The sequence below is a fragment of the Colias croceus genome, chromosome 14 (genome assembly GCF_905220415.1).
Source record: "Colias croceus chromosome 14, ilColCroc2.1".
Classification (NCBI taxonomy): domain Eukaryota; kingdom Metazoa; phylum Arthropoda; class Insecta; order Lepidoptera; family Pieridae; genus Colias; species Colias croceus.
This window is the reverse complement of record NC_059550.1, coordinates 8,153,083-8,175,005: the sequence shown is the minus strand read 5'-3', so window position 1 is coordinate 8,175,005 and position 21,923 is coordinate 8,153,083. Positions and strand designations below refer to the sequence as shown.

The following is a 21,923-nucleotide window of genomic DNA, read 5'->3' as shown; positions in this document are numbered from 1 at the left end:
CACGGTTGCCTACAGATGTCTGATTTACAAAAAATCAGGGACTAGAATAAACAAAAACTTAAAGGACACTTCGTTAGCTAAAAACTAATCGAGGCATGAATATTTCTAGCGCAAAAATTCAGCGAATACTCCAGGAGATAATTGTATTTACCTTGTAAACTGACTGTCTCTGTACACACCCATTTTGCCTGAAGATATGAATCTTCTGTGAATACATTTAATTTGCGTTTATACAAACAACAAAATATTGAAAAATAGCAATATTATATTGTGTTATATTATTTAGCTGATTAAACTATCCTATTATCTTAGTAAGGTGTCATTATATGTTTGGAATAGTTCTAAAGTCTTAAGTAATCAAATTATTAGTATATTAAAGATGAACAATGATCAATTATATCAGGCTTTACAATGGAGGATAGAGAATTTTTTAATGTTAGATTAACACAATAACTAGATTACGCAAATGTACTAAGCATACGCAAATGTATTATTCCCAACCAAAACCTATGAAATATCGTTATCAATACAATAAATGTCAGATAATGCAAATATCTCATACAAATAACGAACCAACGTAAATAAATAATCAATACAAAGCCTATACTAACCTTTAAATATCACAAATAGGTCACAATATTTTATCCACCGATATATTTCCAAGTTGTGTAATTTATATTCAAACTAGTTCTGTATTTGATTTTGATTCTCAAACGAGTGATTCAAAATAAATATAACCCACTTGCCATTTCCAAAATCACATATTTACTTAAAGCTGAAAGGTTCTTACGAATGTTGAACGAGCTTTCGATGTCACGACAAATAAATCAGACTATATTTTATTTTTGTGTTTCTTATTTAGTGGGATGGAGTATTATTTATTCATATAAAATGAACGGAGATTATAAAGTACACTGTAGCTTAGTCTAAGAGTTGTAAGAAATAGATTTCAGAAGATATCTTAACAACAGATACATGTGATATGTAATTTATTTAGTTTCATTAATAACATGAAATGCAACACAGGCAGTAGTAGTTACGAAATTTAAAACACTTAGTAACATTTAGCAAGTATATTAATTAGTGAATCAGTTAGGTCAAAGGGTTATTTCCTTGGATGGAGGGAAATTTATGGACATAGAGCCTCTGATTTTCTAGCTCGTACAAGTGAAACCTAACTTCTGATTTTCACAATAACATTCTACGAATACCATAATATAAATTATGATATTCTTAAAAATAATATTATTATATATAAGGACACACCAGTATATTCACCACTTATTTAAATGTAAGTCGCAAAGCATTTTCGCGGAAGAAAATTCAATAGTAATAAAATTCAAACTATGGGAGTCGCTGTAATCGCGATGTTTCAAGTCGTTTGAATTTCAACGAATTGTATTGTAGGTACTTGCAAAGGAAAGGGTTTGAAACTATTGGTTGGACTTCAGATATATACGAATATATTAACAACAAGCGGTCCGCCCCGGCTTCGCCCGTGGTAGGTACATATTTCGCAATAAAAGGTAGCCTATGTCCTTTCTCGGGTATCAAAATATCTCCATACCAAATTTCATGCAAATTGGTTCTGTAGTTTAGGCGTGATTGAGTAACAGACAGACAGACAGAGTTACTTTCGCATTTATAATATTATAATTAGTATGGATTTGTTTAAAATATAAATAGTTAAATTGTCTTAAAATATTGGGTGATTTATGAGCTCTATCTTTTCGTAGTGCATTGTTCCAAACGTGATTAAATTATCTATTTGTTATTTATCAAACAATATTTTATTTTTTTATTTTATTTTATTTGGTAGTCATAGCAAAAAACAAAGCTGTCTCTTTGTTATAGTAATGTTTAGAATTTAGCATAGAGCTTTTCCTCTTTATGTTGCATGGACCAGCATATCACTACATTGTATAAAAAAAGTAGCTTTCTCTGTCCCTATGTCCCTTTGTATGCTTAAATTTTAATTTAACCGCATCAAAATTTTAAGATTTTGATGCGGTTTTTTTTAAATAGATAGTGATTCAAGAGGAAGGTTTTAGTATATAATTTATTAGGTTTTAGACAAAGAGGGCGAAGCCGCGGGCGGTAAGCTAGTGCTACATAATTCAATCGAAGTTGTAAAACGAACAACCTAAATATTTTAATTATAATTTCAAGCAATACCTATAAATTCGGAAGTAAAAGTCAGAATAAGATAAACTCGTAATGAAATTACGAAATTGTAATAATATTAACGTTGACACGACAGGAGCTCGGATGGAATTCATTATGATAATTGAGTCGCGATCGAATGGAACTCAGTATTTGCTGATATTCGATTTACGTAAGGACATATTATTATTATATTAGCGATTTATGCTGATTTCAGTTCGGATATTTTAATATGGTGAAAAAATTTATCATATTTTTTCACCATATTTTTGATATTTTAAACTAATTTAATGTCATATTATAATATGAAATTATGAAAATGGACTAACATGAAATAACAATAAGAATACTGATGGAAGTTTTAAATGATTATGTAACTCTACATTCTTGTAAATCTACTCAATTTATTAAATTTTTTAACGCCAAGACTGATTTTGTAACAAACGTTCCTTCCCCAAATAGCTGTTAAGGGACCCATTAGATATCGTTCAAAATAAAACATCAATCAAAAATATTAAATACAACCCACTTCAATAAAATGAATACAAATCAAACCCAAAAATAACCTTCTGAAAAAACACATTAAAGTTCATTGTCATATATCAATTTATACAACCGTTACAAAGGTAATGTAATACTGTAGACAATTGAAACAACAATAATATCGTATTACTGAACTTGTCAGGAATCCAGGTCAAATAGCTTTTTATATTTATAACAGGTTAATGACCTTTTTATGACCTAGAATCTAATTTTATGAACATGTTCATGAATTAGGCTTTATTGGGTTGAAAGTCTGTTGTTTATTTTGGAATTTTTTTTTTAATTTGACAATGACATGTTTAATATGATAATGATACGAAAGTAGGAAAACTGAGTTAAAATTGTAGTGTGGATATTCTGGCAAATGTAAACTGTTACCTACAAAGTACAAATAAAAAGCATACGAAATAAAATTTAATTGTCTATTCTTTGTTTAAAGGTTTGGAATTAACAATACGACCTTCGTGCACCTGTTTTTTTCTAATAAAGTAATATTAACAGGCAATTATCTAAGCGCAAACGTAACACATCGAGACATCACAATCGAAACACGATACGATATTCCCCTAACTTTTGTGTACATTGCTCTTCATCTTGGTAAACACGTGACTGCGCGTTTTGGAATTCATATGTAACAGGCAGTGGATGTTCAGTTTGGAACAATACCGCTTAGGTGTATTAGGTCGCACTGCGCAGCGATGCAGCGGGGTCAATGACACTCGGCATGATATTGTTCTAGCCTATACTTACTGTTTGAATGTATGCAACATTGTTAGGCGAAGGAATAAAAGGCTTTTGTGACGTGGGCGCAGTGGTGACTATGATTAGCCTTTGGCGGGTCTGAGATTCAAGTCTGATGTTTAGAAATTAGAATGTTAGTAGTGTGAATTTGAAAGAAAGAATAATATTTGAAGGAGAAAATACTAGGGTAGGTAATTAATAATTTAAAGTTTTTTTTTTGTATAAATTCACTTCAATTTTGTTGAAGAAATGGTTGCTTTTCTAAAACAGACGATGCACTAGATAAGAGGTTAGGTAAGGTGGTTGTAAAAATTGATAAAGATGCTATTTCAAAATAATAAATAAATATCGATTTATTTTTAAAGATAAATTAAAATACAATACTTATCGATCCTACAAGTGCTAATATAATTTCATATCATTGATACGCTAAATCTTACTAGTAAACTTAGTTACTGGGTCAAGGAAAGATCCCACGTACCGACATTACGTAAATGCGTTGCATTCACCACACCCACCTGAACTGTGAATGGAATAGTAAATCGATTCAATATTGTACTTAAAATAGATATTAATAAATCACTGTATATACTGTTAGATTCTATTGATACCTGAAGCTTTTTCCTATTATTCGCTGGATGCGTGGACTTGACAGTTGCGTAAGCAATGTCAAATTTAATTGTCCGAAAGTAATTTATTTACCGTACAGTTTATTGTATTCTTTTAATATTAGTTTCGTGGTTGGATTTGTTTTATAATAGAATTGGAATATAGTCACAGAACAGTACCTATAGTATAGTATTTATATTTTCCCGAAGAGTAATATATTATCTTATCAGTACGTAAGGATAAAGTTCTATGTAAATATAGAGCTGTTATACAATACATAATATGTATATAAAAATTGTACTCGGGATAAATATATAAAAATTTTATTAAATTATTTGTATGGTCCCCAGAATAACCTTTTGTTTTTATTCCAGGATGTTCCAGACGAAGCCGAAGCCAACAAGAGTGCTTATGTTTTCAATATTATCATCTGTTTTGGTTAATTTACTAGCTCTATAAACTACATATAAGTGTATGGTTCGAAGAATCATATATATTCATAACACTAGCTTTTCGAACGCATCTTCGCCCGCGTAGTCAAAGGAAAACCCGCATAGTTCCCGTTCCCGTGAAATGTTTGAGATAAAAACTATCATATGTGTTAATCCAAGTCACGTTCTAAGTGTACGCCAAATTTAATGAAAGTCGGTTCCGCAGATTTTGCGCGAAGGAGTAACAAACAAACATACAAACTTTCGCATTTATAATATTAATAGGATATGACTTATGTGTCCAAGTTTGCCCTACGCTTGCTGCTTGCTAATCAATCTATTTACAAATGTTAAACGCGTGTCAACAGGATATTATACACATCCTGTATAACGTATTAATACGATGAAACGAGTCGTGTTATAGAATTAAGTGCAATGCTATAGAGCTGTGTATAAATAGATGCGACATGAATGATATAGAGTTCACAAGCTTTTTAAAATTATAATTCATACCTACAAGTATTGTACACATCGAAAACCAAGAGCTTTTATTGATGTTGTGAACAAAGACTTTGAAGAAAGATATTTATTTGGTACTTTTTAGGGTACAGTTTCTGCTTTTATTTGTAGAGAACGTTTGTTACGTTATATTGTTATTTGTTGCTGACGTTTAATCTATATATATAAAACTCAAAGGTGACTGATATAGTGATCTATCAACGCACAGCCCAAACCACTGGACGTATCGGGCTGAAATTTGGCATGCAGGTAGATGTCAAAACGTAGGCGTCCCCTAAGAAAGGATTTCCCGAAATTCTTGCGGGAACGGGGAAAAACGGGGATGCACGTACAAAGTCGTGGGCGGAAGCTAGTGTTAAAATAAAATGTTTGATACATAATTAAGATATTAATAACCGTATAAGTATAATATGTTTTTACTATATTCTTGTTTGAAATTATATACAAAGACTTACTTCTACTAATACTTCTCCTAATAATAATCCTACTTCCAAACTAGAGATGCATAACTTTTCGTCAAATATAGACGTAAAAGCCAAACGTTTGACATGCGAATGATAACAAAATTTCCGTGAAACTTGTTACTGTAAACTTCGTCTGCAATTAATGTTTACAGGTTTGAGAACGTATTTAGTTGCTAACAACATAATAAGTATTTTGAGTTTTCGGAACTTCTGACGGGAAGTTGGTAACATTTCAGAACTAAAATAAAACTATAGTATTTAATTATATAAAGTTTCCTTTATGAACGCGCGCGAGGTACGTTTTAAGATTTTCTTTGAAATTATTAAAGTTATTTCGAACAATGTTAATTAATGTTTGAAAAATTGAAGTACAACTTACAGTTACATTTTTTTATTGTTTACACCAATCCTACTAATAATACATATTATAAAAACGAAAGTTTGTGAGGATGTGTATGTGATTGTTACTCTTTCACGCAAATACTACTGAACCGATTACAATGAAATTTAGCACACATATAGAGGGTAACTTGGATTAACACATGGTTTAATCTCGGAAATCCCACGGAACTATGCGGGTTTTTCTTTAAAAAGGCGGGCGAAGCCGCGGGTGGAAATTGTATTCTTTCTTCTTTAATGTTATAGTAGAGATGTGGAAGGAACGCAATGTTTAATTATCAATTGATGTATTTTATATTATTATACGTAATGCCAGTAAAGGTCTAATAAAGCTTTAATTTTAATTAATTACTCGTGAAGAACTAAACGCATATTTCGCTTTATTTTAAAAACAAGAAATATTAATAATATCTTTACCATTAAATCATTGATTTATTATTCTAAACCACTACTCGCAATATGAATTCCACGAAGTTTAGATTGCCAATATAAAAATAATTTATACCAACTATTTATTTTCAATATGAAAAGCAATAATTCTGCGAACATTCTAAATCATAATTCCCAGTATTTTCTCTTCAGTCTATTTATACCTAACAGCCAATTAAGTAGAAGCACATAGAGAGCCTTAGCGAAGCAATAAGCTATTATAATTGGTACATCATTATCGACAACAGATCTAATCATATTTAAGCTGCTTATCCGAATAAAACAACGGCACAACAAAGACGAAGGGCTGGGTTCGCTTTGAAAGAGCTTGGTTTTCAGAGGACTGACTTCTCAAAGAAACGGAACAAAAGGGGCCCGTACTATGAACCCTGAGGGACAACCATTCAGAGAGTCACAATCACAAGCTTTTGCTTTGGTGTTTGATTTTCACTTCTGTCATTACGCGAATTTGGTATGTTTTCGAGTTTGGACTTTTGAGAGTTTGGAAAAGACTTATTTAGGTTAGCGGATGGATGTTGCTATGAATAGATCTATTATTTATTCTGTTCTTGTATATCCATACTAATATTATAAATGCGAAAGTAACTCTGTCTGTCTGTCTGTCTGTTACTTAATCACGCCTAAACTACTGAACCAATTTGCATGAAATTTGGTATGGAGATATTTTGATACTCGAGAAAGGACATAGGCTACCTTTTATTGCGAAATATGTACCACGGGCGAAGCCGGGGCGGACCACTAGTTGTAAATATATTTATTCATGTATATCTTTTGTCTTTTGTTTACAATAATAATATTTGTTATTTCTTTTGCTAGACAAATGAATAGACAGATTAGCAGAGTGATAATAACTTTTAAACTTTCTTTACACTACATACCTACATTTTAAGTTAAGATTTGATTAGATAATTTTGATTGTAGAGATACTCTACATCCAACGCAAAACATTAAATTCAGAATAAATATGTAAAACACGTATCATAGTAAAACCGAGGCAATAAATAAAAACCATTAAACCAAGCGCATTCGGCACAGGGCAATTAAATTCAGACGCACCATTGTCACCGTTCGCTTTAAGCGCTCATAAAAATTACAATATGTTCGAGTTTTATTAAACACGAAAGTAATACTGGAGTTTCATTAGGTCTTTTAGATATTAATCTGTGGATTGCTGTGTACATTTTTGTTCGGTCAAGTTATGTCGACTTATATAGCCGTCATTAAACAGTAATGTTGTGAAATGATAGTTTGTCATGAAATACGAAATATGGTGGCTACATTTTTACGTTTTATATAATTTTTGGCTGCTATTTTGGGCTATGCTTTCATTGTCATGTTTAGCAACTTAATCTTTTTAAGATATAAATTATTCCTTATGTGTTAAAAAAGTACCTAAAATAAATAAAGTATTTGTATCTATTTTAATCATTGTTTTTGGTCGATAGTTTCAACATCATTTTGTGAAATAAAACCTTTTTAAGATGATGAAGATATAAATTATTGTTAATAATAATTATGTGTTAAAAATGCAAACAAATAAATGAAGCATTCCTATCTATTTTAACAGCTAACGTGCAGTTGACCGTTAGACTGATTAGCTGATTATATTTGAAATTCACATCACAATTTGCACATTTAATGTTCCAATGAACTCTAATTATAGTTAAATTTAACTATGTACGTGATAACACTTTGGGGATTTATTTGGAATTTGCAGAATTGAATCGACCATTTTATAATGTATTTTTTTACTTGTAACAAATTTTATTGTGAAAATGATTTGTTAAATATGTATTTATTTACCAAAACATTTATCTTTTGCAAAAAACTTGCGGCTGCTTTGTAACACATTTAAAAGAATATCTGTAAAATATGTAGTATGAAAATGAGTATTTTTTTGTATAATAATAAATTTGATTTGTATTTACTTCAAATTTACTATTTTATAATTTGGTGCAAATATTATTAGTACTTATTTTATTAAAAGAACCAATGCACTTGAAAATTTTGTCTGATTTTTAGTTAATAGTTTAGATTCGATGTAGAGTAGTTTAAAATATTCAAGCTTCTGCATATTTACAATTTTACCACATATTTTAATATTGTGATTCGTAAAATTGTCTGAGACAAAGAAGTGACAAACACACATACATAAATGCTTAAAAATATTTAATTTAACAGGCATACAGGCCTACACTATATTTTATAAGCCTAAGGTAATAAACAGGTATTTTTGCAAAATTTAAGAACATATTCATGATAAAATTAACAATTACTAAAACTAATATAATATTTCAAATATAACATAATTACAAATATGACTGGTATTAGTCACATACTCTGAACACCACGTATAACATAAAATTCTCAACTCACTACATTAAATACATATTAACATAGCGCTCTGAACGCAACACTGCAATTAAACTACACACACGAAAGATTCATTAAAACATCTCAAATCATTAAAATGTAAACACATGTACATACGTCTTAAGATTACATACAAACTTCAAAGATCGCGTTAACGCGTTTGATTATGTAGCGGATCGCGTAACCGTAGCGCTACGTCTACGCGCGGCGAGCCCCGTAACTCGACTGCCCGTTACTATAGCAGCAGACGGCTACGAGCTAAAGCTACGGTTGTATATATTATGTCAACGCTCAAGCGGTGAAATATTCGCGGCAAACAGTCAAGGATTTTGATTGAGGAAGATGTTTTTGGTGAATTCGTAGAATAACCGATATGATGTATGGAAAAGAATACATGAAATATTTAGACGTAGCCACAAAAACAGGAGGCTTTTTCTTTTTCTATACTGCGTATCTTATAAGTAATTGTTTTTATATTGCACAATTTATTTGATTTGACAAAAGCATCTAACGGAGATTCATTTTCCTTGATGAAAATACATTAAAAACTGTCATATTTAAAAGTTCAACAGTATAATGATTCAAAAGCTCTATTAGAAGAGTATGTTAGAATTATAGACCGTATGTAGAGTTTGAAATTTCCTAGTACAAATATATCACAGAATGTATAATTTATGTGTATATTTATCAATGACACTATCTTAACATTGAAATTGAATTATTAATTTTGACTCAACTCAATTTCTTTATAAATTTTCCACCAACCATATTCATTTTGCTCTACTTCTACCTACCTTCCCCTAAAAATATGTTCTAAATAAAGATGGAGGTCAGTAAGACAATACATTTTCACGGAACTATTTACGTAATCTTTACGTAGGTACAGATGGTTGACAAGACCCTCATCCAACCCGACCCAAGCCGGAGGCATATTCATGCTTTTGTTAGCGTATGATTATTCCCTTCACATGTTAGGATTTCTCTTTAGCCGGGTTATAGTTATACGTGTGTATTATAGGTGTGTATAGGGTGTGCAAAATAAATGTTTATTCGGTAAATCAAAGGAGCCTTCTACACTTACCTTGTGTAAATTTTAGAAAATTATGTTAATGTTTCATATAATTAAGTTATCTAAATTATATGTTACAGATGTGGTTTTATAAAGGACGTAGGAAAAAAAATCATTGCAAGCAAGCAACTTCATTTTGCATAATGTTTTTGATAATTTTTCTCAACCGATTTCGAAAATTCTAATGAAACAATCGACTGGCCGGTTCTCTTGGTTGGCAGTGGCCATAGAACGTATAAAGAGAGGTTGTGGCCCTGCTTTCCAAGCCAGAGGTCGTGGGTTCGATCCCCACCCGGGGCAAATATTTGTGTGATGAAGATAGATTTTTGCTCTGTATCTGGGTGTTAATTATCTATATAAGTATTCTAAAGTAACAATTCGACGTCAAATTACAACCCTATGACAGATGTACCGACAAATGACTTGTTCATAATTAATGAACCCGATACAATTCTATCAGGTATCACTTAAATATGCATTAAACCTTCACTTGATTGCTTTATTAAGGATTTGGTAAACAATTAATATTTTATAAGATATAAGGTGAGTTTATACAGTTCTTAGAAATTAAAAAAAAATATGAGCTTTTCGTAGTAGTAGGTAATTAAACTGAGATAACAGGATTACGATGATTTCCTTTAAGGTCATATGCTGGTAGTTTGTCATATTGCAAATTTATTCTTGCTTATCGATATATCTTGCTTTCGAACAATAACAGTAAAAACCAACGACTAAATATAGGGAGTACAAAAAATTAGTTCAAGTAATTCTAGTTCGTATATCATCATCAGCCCATATACGTTCCCACTGCTGGGACACGGGCCTCCTATGAGGGTACAGGCCATAATCCACCGCGCTGGCCAAGTGCGTGTTGGCGGATGACACATGTCGTCGAACTTTTTAATTCTTCGACATGTCGGTTTCCTCACGATGTTTTCCTTCACCGTTCGAGCAGTGGTGATGTTACAACATGCGCAGATAAATTGAAAAATCAATTTAATTCGTGCGCGCTTGCCTGGTCTCGAACCCCGGACTTATCGATTCGAAGTCCGAGGTCTCACCACTGAGCCACCACTGCTCCAGTTCGTATAATAAAATATTATTGTATTGGACAAAATAATCATATTTTGCTGTATTCAGTATTTGATAAAAAAGCTCACGGTCTATGTTGTATAGCCATTTAAGTCGCCGCAAAAAGCGTAAAATGACCATTCAAACAATCTGTTACTACAATACATACCAACATACAGAAGCTCATAATAAATAACAACTAATTAATATCACAATTAGTAAACAAATAAGTGCACCATATTTTTATTCCAGCTAGTGTAGGCGGCGCCCACATCACGACCTACGTAACAAAGTATAAGGTGACGAGTATTTCTTAGCAATTATTATTCATTCTTTCGTAAAATAACTTCTATTTCGCGTAGGCGATTATCTGGAAAGAAAATAAATGTTTACATTGAATAGATAGAGTATGGTGAAATGATTGGATGAATTTATGAAAAACTAGCTGTGCTTCGCGGTTTCACACGCGTGGCTCCGCTCATCTTGGCCTTAACGTAATAACTTATAGCCTTCTTCGATAAATGGGCTATATAACACCGAAATAATTTTTCAAATTGCACCAGTAGTTCCTGAGATTAGCGCGTTCAAACAAACAAACAAACTCTTCAGCTAATATTAGTATAGATACATATATTTTTGCCACCATATAGGTTTGTACCATATAGGTTTGTCTTTATTTTATTCCGCTCTATAAACACATAATTCTTTACAATACAATACTTTTTAAAATACACGAGTGAAGCAACGGTTAAAAACTAGTAATAAAAAAAACACGAAATATCCGACAATTTAAATTCAATTCAAATAATACGTGCTTAAGAGTGTCTTTTTGATAATTTCTTTTTACACTCGGATAATAAAAACGGTACACTGCCTTGGTTCGTAGCCAAGTAAGCCGTGATGTCAACTGCACTAAAAGTAATTTTATTCTTAGCTTAGCCCTCATATTAGCAGATAAGGGAGTTAAGATTCTTGGTTTATGTCGAATTTGCAAGCTATTTAAGGTTTTAAATAGATAATATATATATAATAAATGAATGTTTGAGTTTGAGTTTGAGTTTGATAAGAGGATAGAGGATATTTGAATAATAGGTAAAGAGTTTGTTTGTAAAGAAAAGTAGCTGTTTTTTATGCTAACAGCATAAGCCAATATCCATTAATATAAGTCTGTCTGTTAGTACGACTGAACCGTAAAATAGATTTGAATCAATTTGACTGATATAATTTTATAATGGCTACATACATTGAATCTTAGAAAGAGAAGGTATAGTCACAAAAACTATATCAGAGTGAGATCGGTAAACTAAAAAGAATATTTGGTGACCATGAAGGCCACAGGAGCATGTACGACGCTTACAAATAGCCTGTATTTATTAAAGGCAAAGTACCAAATACATCGACAATATTTAAAACTAAAAAGTCACCGCTATCCGCAAACGCTGCAACAAAATTCAGTGCACACAGTCTATCCATGCATCTTTTCCCGATAGAGACAATAAATTGTATCGCCAGTGCAAACAGATTAACTCCGAAAGAAAAACTATTATCGTTACAGCTTCAATTAAGTACACCAAAGTTAAATGAAGTCTAGAAGTTTCGATTTAAACTTAGTTCACTTGGACACCGCATTCTTTACCGGTTCTCTCAGTCTTGGCTAAATTGAACTCGATTTAAGAATTGTTTTAGTGGGCGATTGTGTGATCAATTAAGTAAAGAGCTAAATTAATTATTATTAGCATTAATTACCACACATTACTACAAGCATGGCAAATTAAGTAAATTAATTAAGTTTTAAATTAACAATTTGCAAAAGTACATAAACTTTATGAATATTTATTACTAGCTGTGCTCCGCGGTTTCACCCGCATTGATCCATTTCTGTTGGTCTTAGCGTGATGATATACGTATAGCCTTCCTCCATAAATGGGCTATCTAACACTGAAGGAATTTTTCAAATCGGACCAGTAGTTCCTGAGATTAGCGCGTTCAAACAAATTATTCAGCTTTTTAATATTAGAATTGATATGCCATGCGCATCTAAAACTATTTTTAAGACACAGATAATCTACAACTTAATTATATTTTACTTGCAATTTACTGGAAAAGCTACACGAGGTTTTAATTATTGTTATTCGTTTGTCAACAATCTATACATAAAGTACTCATTTCACAATTAAGTGTGATACCAGGACAAGCTAGGTATTAAACACAATATTGACACTACATAATATACCTAATATTATAACAGTTCTATACAACTATTGAACACGACAGACTACAATATGGTTTAATTCGGCGTCACAATAGTCGTTATCAATTCAATTGACTGATGTAATTTGCATGGCATATAGAACATAATAGGTTATTAATTAAGATTTGGGACGACACGCTACCGGTAATGTAGGCTTTCCGGGAAAATTATACGTATAAATGGACAAAAACATTCAGGAGTACAATTTGAGTGACAAATAATGTCTTCATGTTAATATAGAAAAAGGTTGAGATATAAAGGTAAATAACAACTTTTAAAGGAGAAATCCTTTAAAGTTATTATTCGAAAACGATTTAAATTATTCTCCTTTGATGACTCATTTTTTGGATTTAAATGATTCTAAGGCTTATCCTGAACTAGCTGCTCCGCGCGGTTTCAACCCCGTGCTTATATTCTTCCTCGATAAATGAGGTATCTAACACCGAAAGAATTTTTCAAATCGGACCAAAATTAGCGCGTTCAAACTAACAAACTCTTCAGCTTTATAATATAAAGTATATAAAAATTATGGTAAAGTCATTTATTGAAATGGAAACAAAAGCATTAGTTTTTTAGAAACAGATCGAATTATCATATTATTTAGTCGTATTTTGTTGCTAATAAATATAGTTTCACAATATCTTTGTGGAGGCTGAAATAATAAATTTACATATTATATATTTCAACCACGTTATCTAGCAGAAAATTATATTTGATTTACAAATAAAATATATTCAAACTATAACTCATCTGAAGCTATAATAACAATTTAAATTATTCATATCATCACGAACTAATAACCATGAAAACCGTTTAACGCATGAGTAAACAAAATATAAACTCAATTGTATCAGTAGTTATTGCTAAATACCACATTTTTCAAAGTCATTAATTCGCCCACTAAGCTGTTATTCAATACCACAGTTCCATGATTGGTTTTCACGCAAATCTAAACCTTATGCTACGACAATAAGTTTCAATTTTCGCTCAGTGCTATAAAGTAGAATGTACTAACCCACGCTAAGCGCAATTGACAAAGACCTTGAGTGATTTTCTAATAAAGGCTCAACTTTGAATGGTTTTGCATTCACGTGTAGGTGTGACCTGCTTATCATGACCTTAGGTCAGGTCAAACTAAACAATTATGAGTATTATATAACCGTGATTAATGTACATGCTAATAAAATGTTACTGATACAGAAAGTTATTGTAAAACACGATATGTAACTTTTCATTTTACCTGAAATAAATAATACTGATGAGGTTTTTTTTTCTGTTAATCTTGCTTCGTTACATCTTTTAACTTTCAATTAGTGACATAGGTAAATCGGCTGTAGTCTATAGACTACAATCTACTGAAGTTCAAAATATGTTTTGAAAAGAAGAAAAGAAACATAGAATAATTAATGAAATGATATCAGGACCTTATTGTAATATTTTAGAGTATATAAATTGGCATAATTAAAATTCTTGTAAGATTAACATAAATAAAAATAAAATAGTTATTTCTTTGATTTGTTAATATCCTATCTTAAATAGTATTTCGGCGTTACAAATATGAACTTAATTTTATTTCTTCATTACTATAATTTAGAAAACCGTCATACATTTTCACATGTTAACTATTTAAAACCCGTGTTTCCCTTTATTTACCTCTACGAACTCATCTCAACTGATGTGGTGTCACTATGGACCGTGCGCCGGTTGCTAGGCAACGGCACGTAGGTGAAATTAGAAAATTTCACCCTTTGAAACAAATTGCTAACATACCAATTAAATAACGTGTTACAGCTTTTAGCAAGATGTCGGAGTGTTTTATGCTTATTTATTTTTGTGGTATTTTTTTTAATGCTCACTAATATAACTGTTATTGGTTGTATAATTAGAAATATACTTATTAAACGGTATGACGTCCTTTAAGGACGCTGTCACAAATCTGCGTTACTCAAATTTAGGTATCTAACGTCGCCACGTGGGTCGCGGGAACATCACGCTCACGTAAACATAGCGCATTCCATTTTATAGACCATCTTCATACTTGATATTATTTTTTTTTTATATTTTTATTGAAATTGATTCCAGAAGATTACTGGGAACTTTAAAAATTCATTTTGTTACTTTTATTAGTAGGTACGATCCTTATAAGTATTTTAGTGTATTCAACCAACTTAAAAAAGTGTGACTATTTTACAACAATTTGAATATGAATTGTATTATTGTATACAATATCGAAGCTTTTTAAGAAATTTATAAAATACTTTTTTAAGAATTATTATCATACATAATATTATGTTACCGGCAATATATTAAACCCGGCATTGTATGCAATTCTTAGTAAATGTATGTTATTCCGAGAAACAGTCGGAATGAAATAAATTAAATTCGTTACCACACATTCACATTACCTATATCTTTAAATCTGAACTTTTCCTAAGTAGCAAACACATTTACAAATGTGGGTGGTTTTTGGGGTAGCTATTAACCAATATGAGGTCAAAACTAAAATCCAAGATGGCGCCGACGAAAATTTGAAATCTTTTCGTCATGGGTGTCATTTTCAAGGAGTTGGAGTAGCTATTAATCAATATGAGGTCAAATCTAAAATCCAAAATGGCGCCGACGACAATTTGACATCATTTCGTCACGGGTGTCATTTTCATGGTTATTGGGGTAGCTATTAACGAATATGAGGTCAAAAGTAAAATCCAAGATGGCGCCGACGAAAATTTTACATCTTTTCGACATGGGTGTCATTTTCATGGTTTTTGGGGTAGCTATTAACCAATATGAGGTCAAAACTGAAATCCAAGATGGCGCCGAGGAAAATTTTACATCTTTTCGTCATGGGTGTCATTTTCATGGTTTTTGGGGTAGCTATTAACGAATATGAGGTCAAAACTAAAATCCAAGATGACGCCGACAAAAATTTTACATATTTTCGTCATGGGTGTCATTTTCATGGTTATTGGGGTATCTATTAACCAATATGAGGTCAAAACTAAAATCCAAGATGGCGCCGACGAAAATTTTACATCTTTTCGACACGGGTGTCATTTTCATGGTTTTTGGGGTAGCTATTAACCAACATGAGGTCAAAACTAAAATCGAAGATGGTGTCGACGAAACTTTTACATCTTTTCGGCATGGGTGTCATTTTCAAGGTTTTTGAGACAGCTATTACCAAATCCCCAATGTAACCGTCGATAATTAGGTATATTTTTCTTACTCCTTTAAAGTAAACTTAAATAAAATAACAAAAACGTTAACAACCACATTTTTGTAGAAAGTCTTAAAAAAAAACAATTTTAAAGAACATTGAAATGCATATTTAGAAATTTAATATAAAACGCAACTCTGTGGCAATCATGTTAATATTCTGACAGATATTATTAACTTTAAATATATTCTTTAAATATATTCGCTAAACTTTATTTAAAATAAAGTTTATCTAAAACATTTAAACGAAGAGAATAAAATAAAAAAGAACGTGTGTGCCGAGAAAACGAGTCAGGAGTGAAACTTCTTTGGCGAGATTCATAGATACCAAAATCGCCGCCTTGCTCCATAACGCGAAAGTATTACCATGACGCGATCTTGAAATTCGACGACCATCTTGGATTTTAGTTTTGACCTCATATTCGTTAATAGCTACCCCAAAAACCATGAAACTGACACCCATCACGAAAAATGTCAAATTTTCGTCAGTGCCATCTTGGATTATAGTTTTGACCTCATATTCGTTAATAGCTACCCCAAAAACCATGATAATGACACCCATGACGAAAAGATGTAAAATTTTTGTCGGCGCCATCTTGGATTTTAGTTTTGACCTCATATTCGTTAATAGATACCCCAAAAACCATGAAAATGACACCCATGACGAAAAGATGTAAAATTTTCGTCGGCGCCATCTTGGATTTCAGTTTTGACCTCATATTGGTTAATAGCTACCCCAAAAACCATGAAAATGACACCCATGACGAAAAGATGTAAAATTTTTGTCGGCGCCATCTTGGATTATAGTTTTGACCTCATATTCGTTAATAGCTACCCCAAAAACCATGAAAATGACACCCATGACGAAAAGATGTAAAGTTTTCGTCGGCGCCATCTTGGATTATAATTTTGACCTCATATTCGTTAATAGCTACCCCAAAAACCATGAAAATGACACCCATCACGAAAAAAAGTCAAATTTTCGTCAGCGCCATCTTGGATTATAGTTTTGACCCATTATTCGTTAATAGCTACCCCAAAAACCATGAAAATGACAACCATTACGAAAATATGTAAAATTTTTCGTCGGCGCCATCTTGGATTTTAGTTTTGACCTCATATTGGTTAATAGCTACCCCAAAAACCATGAAAATGACACCCATGACGAAAAGATGTACAATTTTCGTCGGCGCCAGCTTGGATTTCAGTTTTGACCTCATATTCGGTAATAGCTACCCCAAAAACTATGAAAATGACACCCATCGCGAAAAAAAGCCAAATTTTCGTCGACGCCATCTTGAATTGTTTTACCCCACCAATCTATTCAACAACCCATAAAAAAGAGGATCTCAGACAAGGTAATTTTTAAAACATAATTTTAAATTACAAATAATTGGAATATGAAACTTATACAGTTTACTCTTATAAAGTATCAAATATTTCAAATCACGAAAAAGACAGTGCACGCACAATAATCTTTTTTATTTCGTTTTTATTTTTGGCACGAGGAGCGATACACCCGTCCTTCCAAGAGCGCTTCTGAGCGCGGTCTGACGAACCGCGAGAACAAAATGTATGAAGAAATCGACAAGTATTTTTAATTTAGCTCATTATTGACATAAAATTTTGATTTAGATTCATAAAAATTACACCATATATAAAGGACTATATATCCCTCAATAAGATATAGTTAAGAAGATAGATTAGGTTCTTAATTTTTCTAAAATGGTACCGTTTTAGACCCCATTTTTTTGCATTTTATGCGTTTATTGTGATGGAAAAAACGTATTTCAGCGACAATTTTGTATGACGTCGTACAATTTTTATAAGATGAATAGTTCAGGATACATCGCCCATTTTTGCAAGTGACTACTATCAAGCTGATTTTCCGTTTGTAGCTTTATTTTGATGAGACACCGAATAATTTCGTGTACGAAACTCTCGATTGTGGTAGCTAACAGAGATAACAAGGATAAAATTTTTTGATTTGATGGTTCTCAAATATTTATTACGCAATTTGTAGGACAATATGTCTGTTGAATTATATAAACATTAACTAAGTGAAAACAAAAAAATCAGCTTGTTAGTAATCATTTATGATGACCTCGTTATCGATACACTTTGGAAAGGGGGACTCTTTGAACAAACCATAGATTTTGTAGGACAAATATTTTTTCGAATAATTTAGGTAATTATCTTGAGATTGAACAAAAAAAAATTCATTCAGTTAGTTATAAATATTTGAGAACCATCAAATCAAAAATTTTTATCCTTGTTATCTCTGTTAGCTACCACAATCGAGACTTTCGTACACGAAATTATTGGGCGTCTCATCAAAATAAAGCTACAAACGGAAAATTAGCATGATAGTAGTCACTTGCAAAAATGGGCGATGTATCCTGAACTAGAACGTAGAGCTGAATATATTATCTTTAAATTAAGATATTACTATGTTCTCACGTGTAATTGCTTTAAGTTAAAATGGTACCGAAAAACAGCGTGTTTTTGTAAAAATACGTTATAGCGTCCTTAATTAATAATGTTATAGTCTTTGTTATTTCTTAAAAAGTCTGTTAAATACTTCTAACATAATCAATAGACAAACAAATATATCTTATACACACAAATATAAATATAAAGTGTAACTCACGTTAACAAATTCACGTTTTTTGTAAGTAAACAAAAATGATTCCGAATCAAATCAACAAATCACGGTTTAAACATCACAACTAACAAAGACTTGAATATATTTCAAATCCTTTGAACTTTAAATTAAACTTCAATTTTAGTTCAAAGCTGAATACGGAGATATGGCGTAATGAATTCTCATATAATGACATTTTAGTTTCTATACAGCTCGGAAACGTGTGGAAATGATAATATTTTAAGCTGGAATATGGTTTGATTAAACCAGCAAGTGTCTCGTTTACAAAGAGTTTATGGTATTACATTTGCAGGTGAAGTTAATATGGCACCTGGATTATGGAATAAGATAGGGTTTTTAGTATTACGTTATATGGATAAATTCAGAACAGAAAATTCTGAAAAAAACATCTTTTATGATGAAAATTGTGGGGATAAATACTTAATATCAATTTTTTATTTGAAGATATAAAAAACAAAAATTAAAAAAAATAAAAAAGGTTTTAGCAGAGCGTGGTTTCGATCCACGGACCTCTGGGTTATGGGCCCAGCACGCTTCCACTGCGCCACTCTGCTCTTCTATTGCAGTGTCGAAATTACCGTAGTAAAGCTGAACTTCATCATATGAGCTAATGTGAACCATTATTGCGTCATCTTCGTAACGTGACTCACATGTGCGTGTAACAAATTATTATCATAGATTGGCCAATATAATAAAAAAATTTCTCACATTTATATTAATTATAAAAAAAATAATCGTAATATTTTGCTATAGGTAGGTACATATTATTAGGCATTTTGTATGAACCGCTAGCCGCTCCCTTCGGCTTCGCTCTGGTTGGCCACTTGCAAAATACCTACTAATTTATGTTACTTATTAAAGTTGTAGTTTTTGAGGTAAACCATAACAAACAAATCTATAATAGAATCTAGAAGTAGAGATTAGACAATGAACTTTTAGACGGTTTTTAAACTTAATACCTATTACCCTTTTTATCTGACATGAATAATTCATAATTTTAAAATCAATGAAGAAACATGTTTGTTTTCATACACGAGGTTAACCAACCAGACCCATAAATACATCCCCCATTACGGCAAAATTAAAATGACCGCCTGATTTCCGTTAAAAAAACATGGACCAAAATGTAATGGAGAGAAGATTTATCCCCATATCCCGGTTCATAGGAGAATGTGAATATATTGTACAGGCTTTAATTATAAGTAATGCGAGGTAATCCTCTTGTATCTGAAATTTTGTCGAGGATAAAACTCGTGTCACTTCTAGTTGTGCAAGGTAGGTATGTGTTATTACTACCGTACGTAGAATGGACGTTTTCAAATCTATATTTTATTTATATTATAAAGCTTTATAATATTATCTATTTTTAATATTATAAAGCTGAAGAGTTTGTTTGTTTGTTTGAACGCGCTAATCTCAGGATCTACTGGTCCGATTTGAAAACTTCTTTAGGTGTTAGATAGCCCAGTTATCGAGGAAGGCTATACGCTATAGGTACTATCATCACGCCAAGACATATAAGACCAACAGGAGCGGAGCAATGCGTTCAATACCGCGGGGCACAGCTAGTATATAATATATAGACTTTAACAACATAGATGCTATTGAGGATTTGAAGAATATTAATTCTAATGATTCTGGGTAAGAAATATTATCAGTCTCAGTAAACTTATAGTACATATAGAGTCCAGTATTACTTGACCTCTTCATACTTACCACTAATAACCTATCATTGAGAGGGAAATGGTTCATGCTCGACTAGATAAATCATGTCCAATTTAACTTGATCCCCACAGAACCCTATTTGCAACAGACACGAGGAACAAATTGAGGTCTTTGTAAAATGGTTCATGAAATCAGTGGTTTGGAAGAGCATGATAAGTAAACTGCGTTATGGATAGCTTATGGAATCGAAATTAATTTAGTTCAGTTACGGGAACTTCGGCTTTAATACGAGTGAATTAAAAACTACAATTGTCTGGATTTTCTTTCAATAATGTCGTGAAAAGCGAAAGAATTCGTGTCGTCTGTTACTTTTTCATTGTTAGCTTTAATGGGATTGTAAATGTTCATACGGTTAAACTGCATTGTTATCCGCAAATGCATTTACATAATAAGGTTTTTATTTCGATTATTAGAGGAAAACGTTCGTATTTTGTTAAATACTAGATAGATTTTTCTAGTTGTTTTGATATTTGGATACTAATAAACATTTTCTGGATTCTGAATATGTTTTCAGTAAGATGGTATTTAGAAGTTATGTTAGTATGTATTAGTAGTCGTCATGTTTTCGTATTTCTTGTTTATCTGGTTTTTAACTGAAATGAAAGTAGAGAGAAGTTTATTTTTTTATAAGAGAGATTTCAATATAAATGTTATAGCTTTAGATCTCGGCAGGACACCTGTTGTTGACGAACCAGGTAAATATAAATCCTATGTGTATACTTATGAGTTATTAACAAATATCCTATTCTAAAATAAAAACGTTTCTACAAAAAAATAAAGCACAGTTAAAACTATTTGTGTATGAATGATTAAACCAATTAAGGGGAGATTTTTTCCGTATTTAATTCTAATACATGTTTGATACTCTGAGAGGGTTATCGTATGGAGGCTTTTCCAGTTATAGCGGTGATTAGAGAGCAGAGCGGATTCAACAACGGTTTCATATATAGCCCTATCAATATATTTACCTTGTGCTTCTTTATCGTAGTTTTGCTCGTCACAAGAAACTTGTAATTAAATATTTCTGATAACATTTCTTAAATAAGCTGTAATATTCCAATAACCAAAATAAAATAGATATTTAACACCAATACAATATTCTAAGACAATTTAAGCAAGCAAATATACCATACAAAAAATATACCACACATATAGAAAAACTACCATTGTATCTCACTACATTCCTTCTCGCTCCTCTCATGTCCTCACGTGTAAAATCCCTCAAAGCCCATCC

At 31.7% G+C, this 21,923-nt stretch overlaps 1 protein-coding gene and 1 non-coding gene across 3 annotated transcripts in view; both read right to left on the bottom strand.

Moving 5' to 3' along the window:
- LOC123697369 (uncharacterized protein CG43867) overlaps positions 1 to 21,923 on the bottom strand; it is a 250,589-nt gene that overhangs the window by 108,441 nt on the left and 120,225 nt on the right. The window lies entirely within an intron of this gene.
- Trnam-cau lies at positions 19,447 to 19,518 on the bottom strand. The gene has a single exon. It is a non-coding gene; the product is annotated as a tRNA-Met (tRNA).